The 17,676-nt window shown below is 46.8% G+C and overlaps 1 pseudogene; it reads right to left on the reverse strand.

Annotated features, from left to right (window-relative positions):
- Positions 1–399: 399 nt before the first annotated feature.
- On the reverse strand, positions 400–579 carry LOC142573419 (U2 spliceosomal RNA; annotated as a pseudogene).
- Positions 580–17,676: the final 17,097 nt, after the last annotated feature.

Consider the following 17,676-nt stretch of genomic DNA (forward strand, 5'->3'; position numbering starts at 1 on the left):
TCGCAGGGCGGACGACACACTGCCCCTTTCCAGTACACCATATATATAGATACCTAACCTGCTCGAAATCTAAATTACGAACGTAAAAAATGTGCTTAATACATATATTATGAGATCGATTGAAATCATGAATAGTTTCCTTGAGCTTCAACCACAACACAGTTTCCAACCCAAAACGCATGCTGTATTGCTTTATTGTCCAAGTTTTTTTCCGGAATTTCTTACTTCGCATTCACCAATGCTGCATGCGAACCAAATTTTCTCGCTACCGTTCTACAATATTACGTTATATCAGGCTGACATTATTTTCACCTTATTGCAGCGATGCTGTATATGACTAGGTTCTGGTTGAAGATGTGTCCGTGCGCAATAGCCGTGTAGATCGAGAATTTCTCCCCATGTACGTTGGCCAGTCCCGAAAATAGTGCAATACCGGACCGCCCCGCGCCGGAGGTGAAGCAGTCTTTAAGCACTACACGAACTTGCAAAAGTAAGTTTAATATCTTAGACCCAAGTACAACCCATATCAGATATTAGGCTGATAAGAACAGATACTACAACTTGACACGCGACGGCCATGTCTGCGTTCGCACCGCTCTCTCTTTGTCGGCGTTCCAAGTGCTTGCGTATCTTCTTTCCTTTCCTTCCGTTATACCGTGGTGGTGGTCCCGTAAGCGTGCTGCCCGAGACGACCGCGAGGCGGAAAGAAATTCGAACCGTCCATGTGGTCCCGATCCCGCAAACTTGGGACGTTTCACCGGAGCAACGCCAGCTTTAGGAGGAAGTTTACGTGGGACTAACTTTCTGTGGCCTGTGTTCTGTCTGACCGCTTGTTGTTTTCTAGTGACCTAACAACCATTACTTCAACGTGGGACGTCGACCAACCCATGATCGCCTTTGCTACGGTGAAGCAGTGTGCCCTCGAAGTGCCGTTAGGCGCGTGTCTGTTCTATGTGGTGGGATTCGTTAGTAAAAGGTGTCGTGTCGCATTTTGCAACAATGTATGGGTATGTGTATCCCGCGGGGCATCATCATCTTCCCAGAGAGAGAGAGAGAGAAAACGTTTATTTCTAATGAGGTGGGGCGACTTCCTCGTAGGGTGTAGCCCTTAGTTCGGGCCTCCATCGGCTCGCGCCACTCCGCGTGCCCGTCGGACCAGCTGTCGCTGCTCTTGCGGGTCTAAGCTGGTCAGCGCAGTCTCCCAGGAGCAAGATGAAGTTGAAGGTATAAGGGAGTAATCCGGAGGGTTTGGGCACTCCCAAGTGGAACGATATACTGTGGGCTTTGCTCCACAGTACGGGCAGTATGAGGGATATTGTGTGGGGTGGAATAGGTGAAGATAAAATAGACAAGGAAATGATTTAGTTTGAAGCTGTCGCCACGCGACATCTTCTTGGTTATGTGGATTATTTGGTGGGGGGAAGTGTCACCTGCCATCTCTGTAATGTTGTAGAGTTTCAGTGTAGTTCAGTGGTTCTGTCGGTGAGTCGTCTGGGTTGGACAGTTCTTCCAATGGCGCCCGGTCAGCGACCTCTCGGACTACAGTATTAGCGCGTGCATTACCAGGTGTTCAGACGACACACACCCCACCCTGTGTAACGCTGTCGGGTGCAGTGATGTAGGGATGCAATTTGTGTAGGGTATTACCATCCGTTGTGCCAAAGTCCTGCTGGTGGTCTGTGAATCAGTGATCATTGTGATGGGTCCATCTGATGCCGGTATCGTTGAAGCGTGTACAATGGCTAGGGCGATAGTAGCCTTTTCCGCCCTGCCACTGTTAAGAGTGTTGAACGTGGCCGAAGCCCACACGCTGCCTCTATCTAGTACGACTAGAAACATGGCACGTATATTTAGGTACTGGGCCAGGTCGGTGTATAAGAGCGGTGTCCGATGTGTCATCGCTAAAGAGTAGAACCAGGGCTTGTGCCCTTGCCTGTCTTCAGCCTTCATGACAGTCAGGGTGAATATTCCGGGGAATTCAGGCTACGTGAATTTTGTTTTCAATGCTAAGTGCAAGGAGTATGCGGCCTTCCGAGGCTCCACACCGTGAAGGAGCGACTAGTCGTGCCTCATCTTCCATTTTATGTACATACGGCGTTTGACGCACGGCAATGGACAGCTCGCCATTAAAGGGCCCACATACACAGCTTCGCTGCTCATCCACCTCCACAGAGTGGAATGGCACTGAATTTTTATTTCTTAATAATTTTTATTTCTTAAAAGATGGCAAAAATGAGTCACTGAGAAATAACTGAAGTTCAGCGTTGATGGCAACATAGTTAGCTTTATTTTGATCCCGAATTTTTTATAATGAAATCCAGTAAACAACATGGGTATCGGGAGCGTAAGCTGAAGCAACTTATGGTCACTAAAACCTTCAGAAATTAATACAGGACACACGGTTTCAGGTGCAGTAGTTAGTGCCAAATTTGAAAGGTTATTGTCACGGTGGGTTGATTGATTACCTGAAAAAGATTTAAGTCCAAGGTTAATTCACTGAAATCGGTTCCGTACTTGCATGATTATGACAAGCATGGCCAATTCGTTTGAGGAAAATTGAAATCGCCAAGCAGATAAACATAACTAGTTGAACAATTCTACATGGCAGTAACAACGATTTCGCGTAGTTTATCAACAAATGGAAGGCACATTTTAGGGGGGCGGTAACAGACACCAACTAATATGTTTCCACAAATGGTTTGACAGGCAGCCCACATAATCTTAAGCGATCACGAGGTGTGAACTTCATAAGAAAAAATCCATTTATTTATTGCAAGCAAGACATCACCGCCCCTTTTATCATTGCGGTCATGCCGATAAATGCTGAATATGTCATTTTCTATAAAAATTTCACCATCTGAAACATCGTTGTGCAGCCATGTTTCTGTTAGGGCTAGAATGTCGGGATTGCTATCTTCTATAAAGGAACAGAATATATCGCGATTATTTAGTGTGCTGCGTAGGTTAGCGCACGATATTCTGAGCAAGCGACACGAGGCAGTATAAAGGGGTAGTTCAGGGACCCGTGCACCCGTAGATATTTTTTTTAGCTATCTGCTACATAATACGACGGTGCCTCTATCAACATCGTACATGTATTCCTCGTTCTTAATGCACATTTTGTCAAGTGAAGTTTGCACGATTTGTCCTGTGCCCTTGCATATTCTAGCAGTTTTTTCTTGCTAAGCGAGTGCTTGGCGCGATATCCTCGCGAACACATAAGCGGGGGCCTTTTAGCCTCCTTGCAGAAGCCAAACTGTTATATTTGTCTTTAAATGTGACAGGCTTTGCGATTATTGGCCAGCATTTGTCATAAGCGAATCGACCAATTCTGTGCACTCGTTCAGACTGGTCGCTTCTAAAGTAAGCTACAACCTTTCAGCGCACAGTTTGATGACTTTTTGCTATGAAGTTGTCCAATCTTCACCAGACTCATCGCTGATGCCAAAAAAAAGTACATTTCAACTACGTAGTCTGTTTTCGGCGTCGTCGCACCTTGAAGGTATGGTTTTACCTAGTGTGAAAATGACTGGATGCTCCCAGGTGTGTCTATTCCAGAGGTTTTACGTAGGCTAAGGGTGGACTCGAGGGTGGCGACTCCCTTAAGGCAGTTCACCTCAACGTCTGTGGCGTCCTGCTTCTCTTTTAATCCCTTAAGTTCAACCAAAATTACAGTTTGGCCTGCTTCTATCCTGCGTGCAATGTCTAACACAGGATCTTCAGGTTCAGGATCAAGTTCTACATACCCCGACAGCATCAATCGCAACGAGACACAGAAATAAGCATGAAGTCGCACAAAGCAGCACAGTGCGCGCATGACGCAGTCATAGAGCTCAATTTCTCACCACACCGCTATTATACAGCAATTATTGCAATTAAAGCCGCTGGTAATGTCCAGGTAACTAACCTGTACCAACAGAAGCGGTGAGCGTCCCATTGTCGCAGCGCCGTCGTGTCATATGACCATGTAATTTTTGAAATATAGCTTTATTAGTTTCATTGCTATCACCATTTGCCCCAACATTGTTCTCGCTCTATGTTGCCCGCTTTTCAACCCCCGCATTGTAGTTATGCGCTAATGTTTGGAATCATCATTATCATCATCATCCGCTGTGGGTATGTACCAAGCCGTTAGCAGGATATAAAGAAAAAAAGGACGGACAACTCCGCTTGGGCCTGAAGCCGGTTTTACGCATCTTTCCCCGATCTTGTAAAAACAGGGCGCAAAGAAGGCCACCAGCCACGACGAGGCAAAGCGACGAAGGCCACGACCCATTCTTGAAGCCATTGAAGCCATTCTTGAACGATTTCGTCGAATCGGCCCATTCCGCGAGAACAGTCTGTGTTCACAGTCTGCAGCAGTCTGCAGAACACAGTCTGCAGCAGCACACAGAGTGTGCTGCTGCAGGTGCGACTGCCGACAAGCTCCGCTGACTTGCCGCACCACCTCCTTCCTGCTGTTCCACAGGCTGCTGCAACATCATCCGGCGAACACCACCAGAAGCAACAACAAGACGTCCAGCATCGTCAGCCCTTGTTTGAAGATATGGACGCGTGGGCCGATAAAAACTGGCCACATGCACAGGCGGGCTCCTTACGCACGACTCAAGTCCTGCGGTCCCAAGTCGAGCCGTTCGAACATTACTTGGGCAAGCCTCGACAGTAGGCGCCTAGCCGCCTACGGATTTCGTTGACGACGTGTCTTGCGACGGCGAAAACGGTCTGCCTCGCTTTCGTGGTGCTGGCCATGGTCGCCCTGTCCGTTTCGATATTCTCCATAATTGGTGACCTACCCGCCACGACGCCCCGCAGCACAGAAGTCGAGGCCGAAGACTTCCCACTTCCCACCGAGATTTTTATTGACGAGGTGGACTTTTCTGTTATTCCCGAATCATCGCCCCCCGTTGAGGAAGAGTCGACCAGCGAGGCCCAAACCGACGCATCCGCCTATCCCGTAATAAGAACCTATTCGAGGGTTGACGCCCAGCCGAGGTTCCATGGGGGGCGCGCAGTGTGTCGTCGTTGCGATACGCGCTTAGCGGTCTAAACTGTCGATCTGGAAAAAAGGCGCCCTGACGTCACAACGACCGAGTACGCCCACGGCGCTGGTCAGGATGAAGCCACGCAAAGTGCGGAAAGGGCCGCGCCAACCGGGCGCTACAGTCGAACTCTTCTACCTCTGAGGAAGCGTGGAATGAATTGATCGTTTGTGAGACCGTGCCCGCAATCCTATCTTTCTCAGACTGATTCACAGGCTCCAGAGCATTCCTATGGATGCAGTTCGACTTCTTTCCTCAAGTGGTAAAGCGTTGGCAGCGCACAGTCTGTTCATCAGCTCATGATTAAACCTTTGTTTCGGTTGTCAACTGTTTATGTGCACTTTGTTTATTCCATCTTGAGGACGCCCTCTTAGGTGCTTGTGAAAATCGAGTAATGTCAACGTCATTAAAAGTAAAAACATTTCAATCCTTTCAAAAGTCAAACATCCAGTGCCCTTAATGTGCACCATAATTCATTCGTGTCGTGAAGCACGCCTAGCATGTCTGCGCTAAAGGGGTGGCTTCACCACATATTTTATCCCAAAGAACGCATATCAGTGGCTGCATGCACAAGATGACGACTTCCTTACTTCGCTTATACACTTCACAGCTTTATTTCACGTACGGACACTGTTTCTGGCAGAAAAGCAAAGCAAAGGATACCGATCTGTGCTTGCTACGAGTAAACCAACTTTGTCGCCTTCTTCCTTCAGCTGCTATAATTAAAGAGCCGACGGCCATTGATGAGTCGTGTACGGTCTTTTGTTCATATATTAACTCGCCTGCAAATACTTACTCTCGCAGCTGCACGTGCTCGACTTTCAGAAAGTCATATAGGCTATCGAACGCGATTTGTCCTCCCTCTCGATCCGAAACATTACATGGTCAGTCCGAAGCGGATCGCATATCGCATAATACCAGAGATGTTTAGTCAATTTGTTAATCGTGACAGGCGTATAACCAAACGGCATAAGGTCATCCAGAGCAATGGTCGAGGAATAATCTCTATAGAGATCCGAATGAACAGCAGCGAACGCCAGATTGACAATTGCTTGTAAAACACACTAATGAGAAAAAAATATTCGAGCTGCATTGGTAAATCATCTTTCATCAATGCCAAAAAAAAAATCCACCGCAAGGAGAGGCTTGATAAGCCAGAAAGGACGCAGAAACGAAAGACAAAGGGGCCACGCCGGCTTGAAGCTGTCGCACCTGCTCGCCATGACGTCACGGGGTTTTGACGACATCTGCTCACGCCTATAGTTAACGTTTCATCGGTAAATGTGCATTACATTGTATTATGAAAGCGCCGAGTACACAAATGAGCAAGTTTCGAGATGTTTGACTGAGTTACAGTGGCCCAAACACAAGCGAATACTTTTAAATCAATGACGTCACACTGACGTAACGTCGCTGGGGTTTCGGCGCGCAATTAAAGAAATGAAAGTGTGCTCTTAGTTTTCTCTTACTAATCAACATATTACTGCGAATTCGGTTAACGAGTCCTGAAAGAAAACTTAACTGACCTAGTGTTTCTAATGTCCCTCCAAGCTACGTTACTTCCTGTCGATTTTAGGAAATTACACAGTGGCAGTTGCACTGGCTTACTCCTCGTCGATCGAAATCATGGTGAAACGAGTCAGCGCTACTGTTGCTATCTTATGGCGCCTTTCTTCTTTTTTTTTTTGCAGCTTCAAGTTTGTTGATGAGGGAAATCAGTGCAACAAAAGACACCCACTACAGAAGAGGAGACGAAGACAAGCGTCTCCCTTCATGCTGTGTGTGCGCCTTTTGTTGAGGTAATTCCCCTCAGCGGTTACGCAATACCAACGAGCTCAAAAGTTAGTTGCATCTTAGTTGCAGGCTATGTTTTGCAAGACATTTTTATTCCTGTAGGCGCCAGTACAGTGGGGATGAATTTCAACCCCAGTCACGCACAGATGAATAACACAGCAGCAAAACTGTGAGTGGCGAAATTAACGGTTTTTATCGCACGAATCTGTGCCTACAAAAGTGACATTCGGAGCACAACGGTAGCGGCGAGCACAGTCGGGAATCGTCGAAAATCTGATTTGCGGGTCAAGCGCGTCGGCTTTTATACATCACCTGTCGAATGTTCCAACGTAATCGCCGGCGTCCGCGTGCTTTCCAGAGAGTACTACACAATTCGTCTCACGCATGCAGACTGATTATACAAAGCTCTGCGAGAACATCTACAACAGATAGTATAAACGATAACATTCGAGCAAGTTTCAAATCATGTTGGCTCGTTTTGCGCTGAGTGATAACTTGAATTTGTTAGCGGGTGAAATGCACTCCCCGAAAAAATTATGAATACGTAAGTGCACGTGTCCGTATGAAAAAAGAAAGGGGGGGGGGTGTATGTACTGATGAGCCTGTCATGACCTGTACACGGATACATCGTTGAACATCTATTTTGTGGCCACCTTTATAAGCCAAATCTTGTGCATTAGGATTAATAATACGAGTCTTGTGGACCGTGCGCGCCGATGGACAACGTCGAGAGCTCTATGAGCTGTGTATCACGGTGTCGGCGAATGCACATTGTTTTGACGTCTTCATCGCAATTTAATTCAATGACTCAAAGCCATGTTCGACGAGCTTTACAGGGCTAACGTAGCATCAAAGAGGTAGGCGCGAAACACTCTGCATATATATTCCCTCAATGCATACGGCAGCAAAAAGAGCGAAAGAAATGGGAGAGAGAAACGCGTGTTCTGCTTTGTTCCCACGAAGTCGTAAGCCAAAGATCAACAAAAAACGAGCCCCTCGGTTTCCCTTCTCTTTTCGTTCATTCATAGCGAAGGTCTCGAGTGCTACCTAGTGGTCTTGATGCCACTAGGTAGCATGCGAAGCTTTATTAGCCGCTTTATTAGTGACGCCATCGGGCAAGAAACGGGGTGTCCCATATCCTCCCACCATAGCGCTGAGTGGCGATCCACCCCCCCCCCCCCCCCCACAGAACAAGATCTAGTAAACCATAAATACCGAAAATAGTGGCCAGATTGATAGCTGTCGCCGTAGCACAATTGGTGTGTGCAACGCACGCGTGATGCAGAGGTTGCGGGTTCGGTACCCACCGGCGCCAGGTTATTTTTCGCCCACTTTCATTTCCCCTTTCATTATTCTCTACATTTCAATTACAACGACAGCTAATTTTCCCTATGCTTTCCTCGGCTGCTCTGTCTGCTGGCTTTGTGTGTGCGCGTGTGTGTTACCTATTTCCATAAGTGCACGTTTATTGTTTTTCCTAACAGTTCTCATTAAATGTCCATGTCGCCGTCACCTGCCGCGGTGGCTTAGCCGATTCAGGGCGTTGCGCTGCAAAGCACGAGGTCGCGGTATGAATTCCCAGTCACGGCGGCCTCATTTTGATGAGGTCGATATACGAAAACGCGCATGCCCCGTGCATTGGGGGCACATAAAGATCTCCCGGTGGTCAAAATTAATCCGAAGTACCCTGCTGCGGTGCGCCCCCCATAATGAAATCGCAGTTTCGCACGATGCAATTCAATTCCACGTCGTATTCTTTTCTTTCGTCTTATACCTCTTCTAGTCTGCCCTGTTGATATTTCCCCCATATCCAACGCACATGATAGAATCAATGTGAAGCGAAGCATTGTTTATTGGTAATGCCTATCTGATGTTGTACAAAGACCGATTTGGTTTGGTTCGGTTTGATCAGATTTATGCGGGAATCGCAGGGGGACATGCCTGTTCAGTAGGATTGTCCAAGATCGGGCACTCACCCACTGACACATAATGAAAGGTTAAATGAAGGAAAAGAAAGCAAGTTAACTTATCTGTTTAGTATAGTTCATCATTCCATTAACAGGTCTGTGTGCTTCAAAGATTCATGCGAGCAGACATGATATGTTGAGGTTTATGTAGGAATGTATGTTCTTTTACGCAGAACAAAAGTGGGCATTCTTGGTCAGCATACAACGGTTGTATAGGCGCATTTGCTAGTAATTTCTTTCGGCGCTAGGAGCACCTAGTGACACTTAGTGTCCCAAGTTGGCAGTAAACGACCAGAAACTGACAAACGTGAAAGTGGGCAAGAGATTCAAAGAAAGCTAAAAAACTTAATGCCCCTGGGAGGCGGCTATCAAAAGTTCAGAGCTGGCAGACCAGCTCTGGGCCGTCCGGCAAACCGAAGATGCCGCCCGAGTCCAAGGACTTCGAGCCGCCACCTGAAGCCACCACAGCAAGAACTGCCGTACTATTCTTCAATAATGTTTCTTATTTTTCCTAGTGCCCCTTGGTTCCTACTCCTGTAAGGTTCAGAGCCAGACAGTGTTTGGTTAGCATAACAACCACCGCACCTTATATTCCGGAAAGCGTGCCATAGTTTCCACTTATCAGCACAACCCCTCACGCCCTCCCAACGTGAGACTCTCGGACACAGAGTAAAATCTCACGATTTGCATGGCATAACTTTCGGTGAAGGTTGTGGGGTCTCCTCCCGTGCTCTTGGTACAAAGGAACGACAGCACAGTAGTGCAAACATTCACAAGGGCATTTATTGCACCTTTCACAGATCAATGCCAGCTAGCCTAGTTTCTATCCACAAAACATGCCGATGGGCGCGCGACAAATCTAGAAGTCCGACTCACCGCGACCGGATAGCGAGCGAATATGTTCGCCCCATGCTGGATCCCAACGCCTGGTCGTTCGCGTGTACGGTCACGCGAACGGTGGTGCGTTCCGAGGCGGCCACGCGAGACGGTCTCGCAGAAGCATGGATCGGTGCACATGCAGCACGGCACGTCCACACTGCTTTCTTTCCCGAACCAAAGAGGGAAGCGCCTTGTCTTTCGGCGCCCAAGTAACCCCGCCTGTCGGCTGCGTTAGCAGCGCAACACTCGCGCCATCTCTGGTACTGCGCCTCAACCACTCCGACCGCCGCGGGCGCCAGGCCACGCGAGCCGTGCGGGAAAACAACATATCAGGGGACGCGTGAGAGTCGCGCATCCCCACAAGGTTTGCGACCATATATGGCGTAATGTGTTATGTATGTGCTGGGCGATTCATAATACGCATATCAAGCTGTGGTTTGTGCAATGTATGACCGTGTTATCAGCCATAAGAGTTGGCTGCAGCTTTAGGGAAGCCTACGTTAGAAAACATGACGGCAGGGTTCGGGTGTCAGTGCTAGGCAAGTTTATATATTAAAAGGCGAGAACCTGGCTCCTGTCGCTTGGAAAAGACAGAACATGATGAACACTATAACAAGGCTTCTGTATTGTCGCAATACAATATCCCGTGCACAGTTCTTATTCGTCCTGCATGGTGCGATTGCTCGTCGTAATGCACTGGTCCCGTGGTGCGATTCGTAGGCGATGAAGAAGAAGGAACACACGCTATACTGGTTTCTTGCCAGCTCACATCGGGTCAGCAATGGCAGCTCACGATGCCGCTTACTCGGCAAGTTGTTCGAACAGCGTTTACCAGACAGCCTTGGAGTATATCCCAATGGTGGAGCAACATCGCACGACGCCGAGGCCGCTTCAGCACTGGAGAACGTCCCAGGGCAACGCCGGAACGGCGTGTCCTCCAGGATCGAAAAGTCTGGAGATCCGCGGGCATGGGCGTACGTCAAACGCCACGCCAAATCCGACAAATCCGACAAATCCATGGGAGCGAGGGCCGACGCCAACGGCCACAAGCACTGCCGTCGCCAAGGAGATGGACCTGTGCGGCGACCACTCGTGGCAGCGCTGCCTGATCCTCTACGTAGTCGTGCTGACTGCCATAGCGCTGGCGCTGATTGTCTTCTTCACGAGCTCCTTGCAGAGGCACCAGGCGTTGGAGGACACAACAATACGGGCGGCAACCACGATCAATCCCGAGGCCAAGATGACGGCCTCGAACGCGTCAGGTCGGCTGCCGGATCCGATGGCTGACAAAACTAGTCGTGTTGCCCAGGTTCCGGCTGTAGTCGCAACCTTGGTAGACCAAAGTTACGATGCGAAGGAAGACACCGTCACTGAAAACAAGAGCTCGGCAGCTTGACATAACTGCAAGAGGAAAACATCGCTCAACGTGTTGCTTCGTTTTATTTACTTTCGTTTTCGTCACGCTCTTTGTTTCGAATCTGCTTTTTCTTTTTCTTTTTATCATTTACTTGTCCTTTGTCGTTTGTGCAGCACATTCAATTCATGTACATGTAATGTGCGGACTGACGTCATGCAGAGCATTGTATCCTAAGCCTCGGCCAGAAGCTTGTCATGTATCTGTTTCGTAGTTGTCCCACGTGCAAGAACAAGAGCAGTTGGTGTTCGAAGATCGCGCTAGCGAGCCCTCGATTCGGCCGTGCTGGTGACGCTCAGACTGCCGCGAGTCCCCTCGCTATATAAAGAGGAAATTTTCAGCAATTAGACTAGAAAACTGGGCTGTTTTGTTGTGAGCGTCGCGATACATAATTTGTGCGGGCTAAAGTTAGACAGAACGCTAATAATTATGCAGTACAAAGGCATCCATTGAAGCTAATCAGAATTGTGTCACTGATAACAGCTCGGGTGTGAGGTACCGCTGGCTTTCAGCCGCAATTTTCATGTAACGCAAAGTGATTGTGAACTAGTTCACTTAATGTGGACGTTTAGTAGGCAAATCGAGGACGTTTCACCCCTAAGTCACCCTAAAATGTCGTCTAGTCCTACTTTGATCCACACGTCCAATTGGCTCGCATCTGACAATCTGCCGAAGACCATTCCAGGACATCTTAAGGGCGATTTCAGTATGTTCTCGGGATGTAGCAGGCTTCAGTTAAATGAACAGTAAATTAAACAGTGTGCTACCATATGCAATTATATATATGAAAGTTACTGTCGCTCCTCTGCTGCAATGGACGTCAGCTATACGTCGCAACGCGTTTGATCGCGTAGCCCATTGCCGCCTGATTTCAAAGTTAAACGCACTAAGATTGGCTACACTGACACTAACTTGGCTCCGGAACATACTTTCTAATCGCCGGCAATTTACAATCGTTAACAATCTTTCTGCACCTCTTTCCTATCTCACCTATGGCGTGCCACAAGGTAGCGTTCTTGGGCCGATACTATTCTTAATATACATTAACGATCTTGCTAATAACTTGGCATCCTGAGTGCGAATATTCGCAGACGACTGCATTATTTACCGCCCTATAAGCAGCCCCGATGACACCTCATTCTTCAAACTCTTAATTCATCTAAATGCAAAGTAATGTCCTTCACTCGTAAATACTCAATCTCAAATTTTCACAGAGCAGGTGCTGGTGGGCGAGTTGGTTATGCATGATTACAACGAAGGCGCCAAATAAAACAACGGACGAAGGGAGGAGACACGAGAGAACCGCGTAGGCGCACTAACAACTGAGCGTTTTATTTTTGACACAGGAATAAATACCTGCTGTCAAGGATTCAAACAAGATGAAACAGGGCCGTCAGCCGTGGTTTCTTTGTGCGATGCAGATGACGGCGCTGTTTCTTCTTGTTGTTTTGATCCTTGACAGCAGGTATTTATTTCTGTGTGAAGAAACAAAACGCTCAGTTGTTAGTGCGCCTACGTGGTCGTCTCGTGCCTCCTCCCTTCGTCCGATGTTTTATTTGGCGCCTTCGTTGTAGTCTCTAATTTTCAATATAACGTAACTAATAAGGCAATTTCTCCAGCGACTTCCTACAAATACTTAGGCATTAATCTCGCAACAAGCCTTTCCTAGACCCATCACGTTACTACTGTATGTGTTAGTGCTACAAAATCACTGGGTTACTTACGCCCAAACCTACGTAATTCGCCCTCCTACATCCGCAAGCTAGCTTACCAGACATTTGTTCACCCCCAGCTCGAATTTGCCTTCCCAATCTGGTCACCCCGTCAAAACAACCTAATCAGCCCATTAAATTCAGTGCGAAATAGGGCCGCCAGGTTTATTTCAGGTAAACACCTCTACAATTCAAGCATCTCACAAATAAAACTTGATATTTAACTTCAGTCACTAAGCAGTCAACGTGATTTTGCGCTCATATCATTGTTTCACAAGTACGTTCATGCAGTTACGAAATCTTCTTTACGGTTTCAAGTCGCCCCATCTTGCACATCTCGCCGATTATATAATATAATCATATCCGCTTCACGCGCATCTACGGGAACACTCATGCATTCAATTGTCGGCGCTTCCTCGTGCCATTCATTTGTGGAACGCTCTTCCTGATTTCATCGTCTCCGAATCTAATCCCGATAAATTGCGCCAGCTCATCAGTCTATATTCCACCGCCTAACTTCAATAAAGTGCATGATGCATTTTCTTCTGTTTCCCAGTTATGTGCTTTCTTCTTTATTAGCTCAATATTTACTTACTATTCTTGTATTATTTTAGTATTGTTTAGTATTTGTACTGGATTTGTGGATTTTCTTTACATTGTTGATTGAAAAAACTGTATCGTTTGTCTTTTTTCCAATATGTACAATACCGACCCTGTTATTTTTCTGATTTGCTTTAATGCTTGTGCGAGATCTGTATACATTTTTCCGCTGTCTATGAATAACGTATGTCTATTATGTTTTGTTATATGCCGTACACACTCTGTCAATCCTTCTGTAACGCCCCCCTTACCCAATGCATCATACGAGGCCTGTAAGGACAGTTTTAATAAATATTTAAAATGTGCAGCTTATCGTTTTTGTTTGTTTGTTTGTTTTTGGCTACACTACGTGCCTCTCGCCAATGTGTTACGAAAACAATGGGATATTGCAGCTCAAGCTTATTTTGCCGACAGTACATTTTTACCGAGCACCTATGTTTCTTTCTTTTAATCTAATTGAAATCGTCGAACGCAGACAACACACGTATAGTATAAAGCACGTCAAGCAGCACTGTACGTAACTACAAGTACGAGGCTAGCCCAGCATAAATATTGTTGCCAGAAGCTTCGCTCTCCCTACTTTAGCGGCACGCCGAACACGATGAGGAAACTTGATTCGATTTCAGCTTTCAATTCCGTTAAATCAATGTATGTCTGTGCTACTGTATATTGTAAACTTAGTGATTGACAGCATTAAGTCCACCTGGCCTGTACGAAAATTGTGAGCATGCACTACTTCATTCACCATTGACAATAAACAATATGAGCTTACTTGTTTCAATTAAGTGCTTTTTTTTTGCCAGTTGAGGCCTCTCGGTCACCTGGCGACATAATAAAGATATAAATAGTCATGTTAGACTACCGCACACACGATCACTGTCCGGAAAGCGGTAACAAAACGCCCGAAACCAAAGCGCGAGCAGCGCGATGAACGCCACCAACCGCTACTGCTGCGGCCATATTGCTCACTACGTAATGATGACGATATTAGTTTTGATTTTGCCAGCGCCATCTCTCGGTCGCATACTTTAGTTCACAACCCCACCGCTACACTTTTTCTGTTGCACTGTGGAAGGTACAGTCAGTGCCTCCTTTACTAGATGCCAGCCGCGTTGCTCGCTTTCCCACTGCTGCGGCGGTTCCCTTAGTTGAAGTTAGTTCAGCAGAAATACCGTGAGGCGGCGCTCGTTGCCTGTTCAACTTCCGGCGGATGTGGCAGCGGCGGCAGACGCCATGGCAATCTCAGAGGCCGCAGCACGTGATCTAGGTTGCAGACGTCCGCCACAAGCGGCGCTCGTTGCCTTTTCGCGGAGGAGAGAAAAGGGAGAGGGCCAGGAACGGAGTTTACGGACAACGCGGCTGGCATCTAGTAGAGGAGGCATTGGTACAGTTTGCCTTCTCTAAGCCTATATAGGTGGCGAAATGCGAAAATACCCGTGTACTTAGATTTAGGTGCACGGTAAAGAACCCCAGCGGGTCGAAATTTCCGGAATCCTCCACTACGGCGAGCCTTATAATCAGAAAGTGGTTTTCGCACGTAAAACCCCATAATTTTTTTAAGTTTATATAGGTGTTCTGTGCTGGTGTCCGCAGTGTGACGTCGCTCGTGGGTACACGTTACTTCAAGAATTATTCAAGACAACATCTGTTATCTGTGCAATCTGTTGCTTGAATTGACGAATTGAAGTTTAGAGAAATAATAAAACACACAAACGGAATGCCTGCCTGTTTTTGTTTTACTTCGCACTTAAGCAAGAGAGACGTACTTCCGCTTCGTCTGCTTGTTCACGGTCGTGCGGTCATGTGCGCAAATCCCGAAACTATGCCATTTTCTACCGTGTTCCAGCGCCGTGGTCATGCTGTGCGATCCGCTTGTTGTGCCTCAGTATTTATGTAGCATTGGATTATACCGCTAGCCATGTCCCCTTACGCAAAGCGCGCAAGATCGTGCGTTGCGCGAACGAGAAAACAGCACGCGCGCGACGCTGTAAGCGGAAGTGCGTAGCGCCAAAAAAAAAGGAGGAGAAAGAAATTAAGGCGGGGCCTGTGACGTATGAGTTTGTGACGTATGAATTTCGCTTGAGTAGGCTAGACGAGGCGAATGGGAGAGAGCGTCTTGCTTGGCTGTGGAGCCCGCCTGCTGAAATCATGGGGTCGCGGCATTAAAATATTTCTATCTTGGGCATTAATGAGCCGATTTCAAAAACCCTTGCGGCAGAATGCTCCCTAGAGGACACGTAACAACTTCCTACGTATAACCAAAATTTGCTATGGGGCATGGTGAGGGGCCCTTTAAAAAGTACGTGTTTTCTGTAAACAAATTTAGTTGCGAGTGACACTCTTCAGGTGCGTTGCTTCTTCGTGAGGTTTGGTGTCTTTCCCACCGTAAGAAGTGTAAAGAAACTCGGGCCAGGAACAAGGCAGCGTGATGATCACTGCTATGAGGAGTACGTCAAAGTCTGGTGAAACGTCATCAACGTGATAGCGCGGCTCTACTCGGGCGTGAATCGCAAGCCTCATACACGCTCTCAAGTGGCCGACCTCCTGCGTTGTCGTAGATGAGGTAGGGAAACGCGACCACGTTGCTGGGGCCGAGTGCGAGGCTGACGAAGGTGAGCTCGCTGCGCTTCCGCCACTGCTCCCGGTCTTCGGGCGACGGCATCGCGCAGGGCCAGGGTGACCATAGTCCACGTCTCGACTGCCGGTGGTGATCGCAGGCCCCTTCACCTCCTCTGTAGCACGGCGGGCCACGGTTCGCGAGGGAGAGATGGTCGGTGCCTTCTAGATGTTGTTGTTTCCCTAGTGAAATCACGCAACCCACTCTATCGGCCATGAATCTGGCGGTGAAGATGCTGTTATCAATTTTTTTTCAATGAATTAGAGTTCAATGAAATAAGTATCTCGCGAATGGGACTTAATATGTGTACTGTTACAGCTCTGAATAATCCATTATCTAAGCATTACATAAAAAATGATTTTGTGAGCATAATAGGTATCAAGAAGAATTCCAGCATGCAATTCCTTTTTGTCTCACGCAGGCAGATGCAGAGGGCTTGACAAACGTTCCTAAGGCGGTAACCTAGTAAGGTAGCCCCAAAGGAAAGAACTACAGGAAGGGTCAAATTCAAGCCAAGCTTTTGGAAGGGTTCGTCTTAAAATCTTTTGCGTTAAATAGTAAAACGGCGGCATGTCAAAAACAAGTCTTGCAGAGATTCACTTTCGTTGCATAAAGGGCATAAAGGCCACATAGCCAGACCAGACCTGTGCAGATAAAAAGTTCAGTGCGGGGACGAGGCACCATAGTCTCGTAATTGTTACTTACATTTCTCTAGTGGAGCATCATTTGGTGTTCCCAGCAAAATTGAGATGCGGTAAATCAGATGCTGACAACGATGATCGCGCTTAGTTATCTGTAGTATCGTGTTTTCTGAATCGCGCAGCAGTGATGAAATCTGACGTAGCTAAAATTGGGATTATAGAACCATCATGGGATGCCACTACGAGTGCATCTGCACATTCGCTTAAGACGAAGCTTCAGCTCGGGTGCTCCTATCCAAATACACGTAAAAGGGAAATTCATTTTGCTCGGCAACCACTGCACCAAATTTGACGAGGTTTGTTGCATTTTAAAGAAAAACTTAAAATCTAGTGACTGCTGGTTTCGAATTCTTGAGTTATGTCGCCAATTTTTTATTATGAATTGGCAAAAATCGAAAATTTTCAAAAGACGAAACTATCCAGTTTACAACTCTGTAACTTAAAAACAAAAAATGGTAATACAATTCGGTAAATTGCACCTAATAGTACATCTAAACCGGAAAAAAATCGATATGTTACACATGAACATAAGAAAGTTTAGTAATAGGGAAATACAACTTTTGCAGAACCCTTGTAACCAACGTAACAAGTTCACGTAAAATGTAAAATGACATATCGAATTTGTCCGCTTTGAATGACTAATGGATGCCGTTCACAAAACCGCGATATCAGTTCTTGATGCAGAGCTTTGAATTTGTAAACTTCGTGCTTCTATTTTTTTCAAACGGTCAAATTTTGAAAATCTTTTTAAGAAAATTCAAGCCTTAAATCGAACTTCCGCTTGCAACAGTCACTAGAATTTAACTTTCTTTCAAATGCAACAAATTTCACTAAAATCAGTCAAGGGGTTATATCATAAAAACGTTCTTGCGTTTTACATGTATTTGAATAGGCCGCGTCGGAGTTGGGCCCGAGCTAAAGCTTCTTGTTAAGGCTAGACCTTGGTGGCCTGG

The sequence above is a fragment of the Dermacentor variabilis genome, chromosome 2, assembly GCF_050947875.1.
Source record: "Dermacentor variabilis isolate Ectoservices chromosome 2, ASM5094787v1, whole genome shotgun sequence".
NCBI lineage: Eukaryota > Metazoa > Arthropoda > Arachnida > Ixodida > Ixodidae > Dermacentor > Dermacentor variabilis.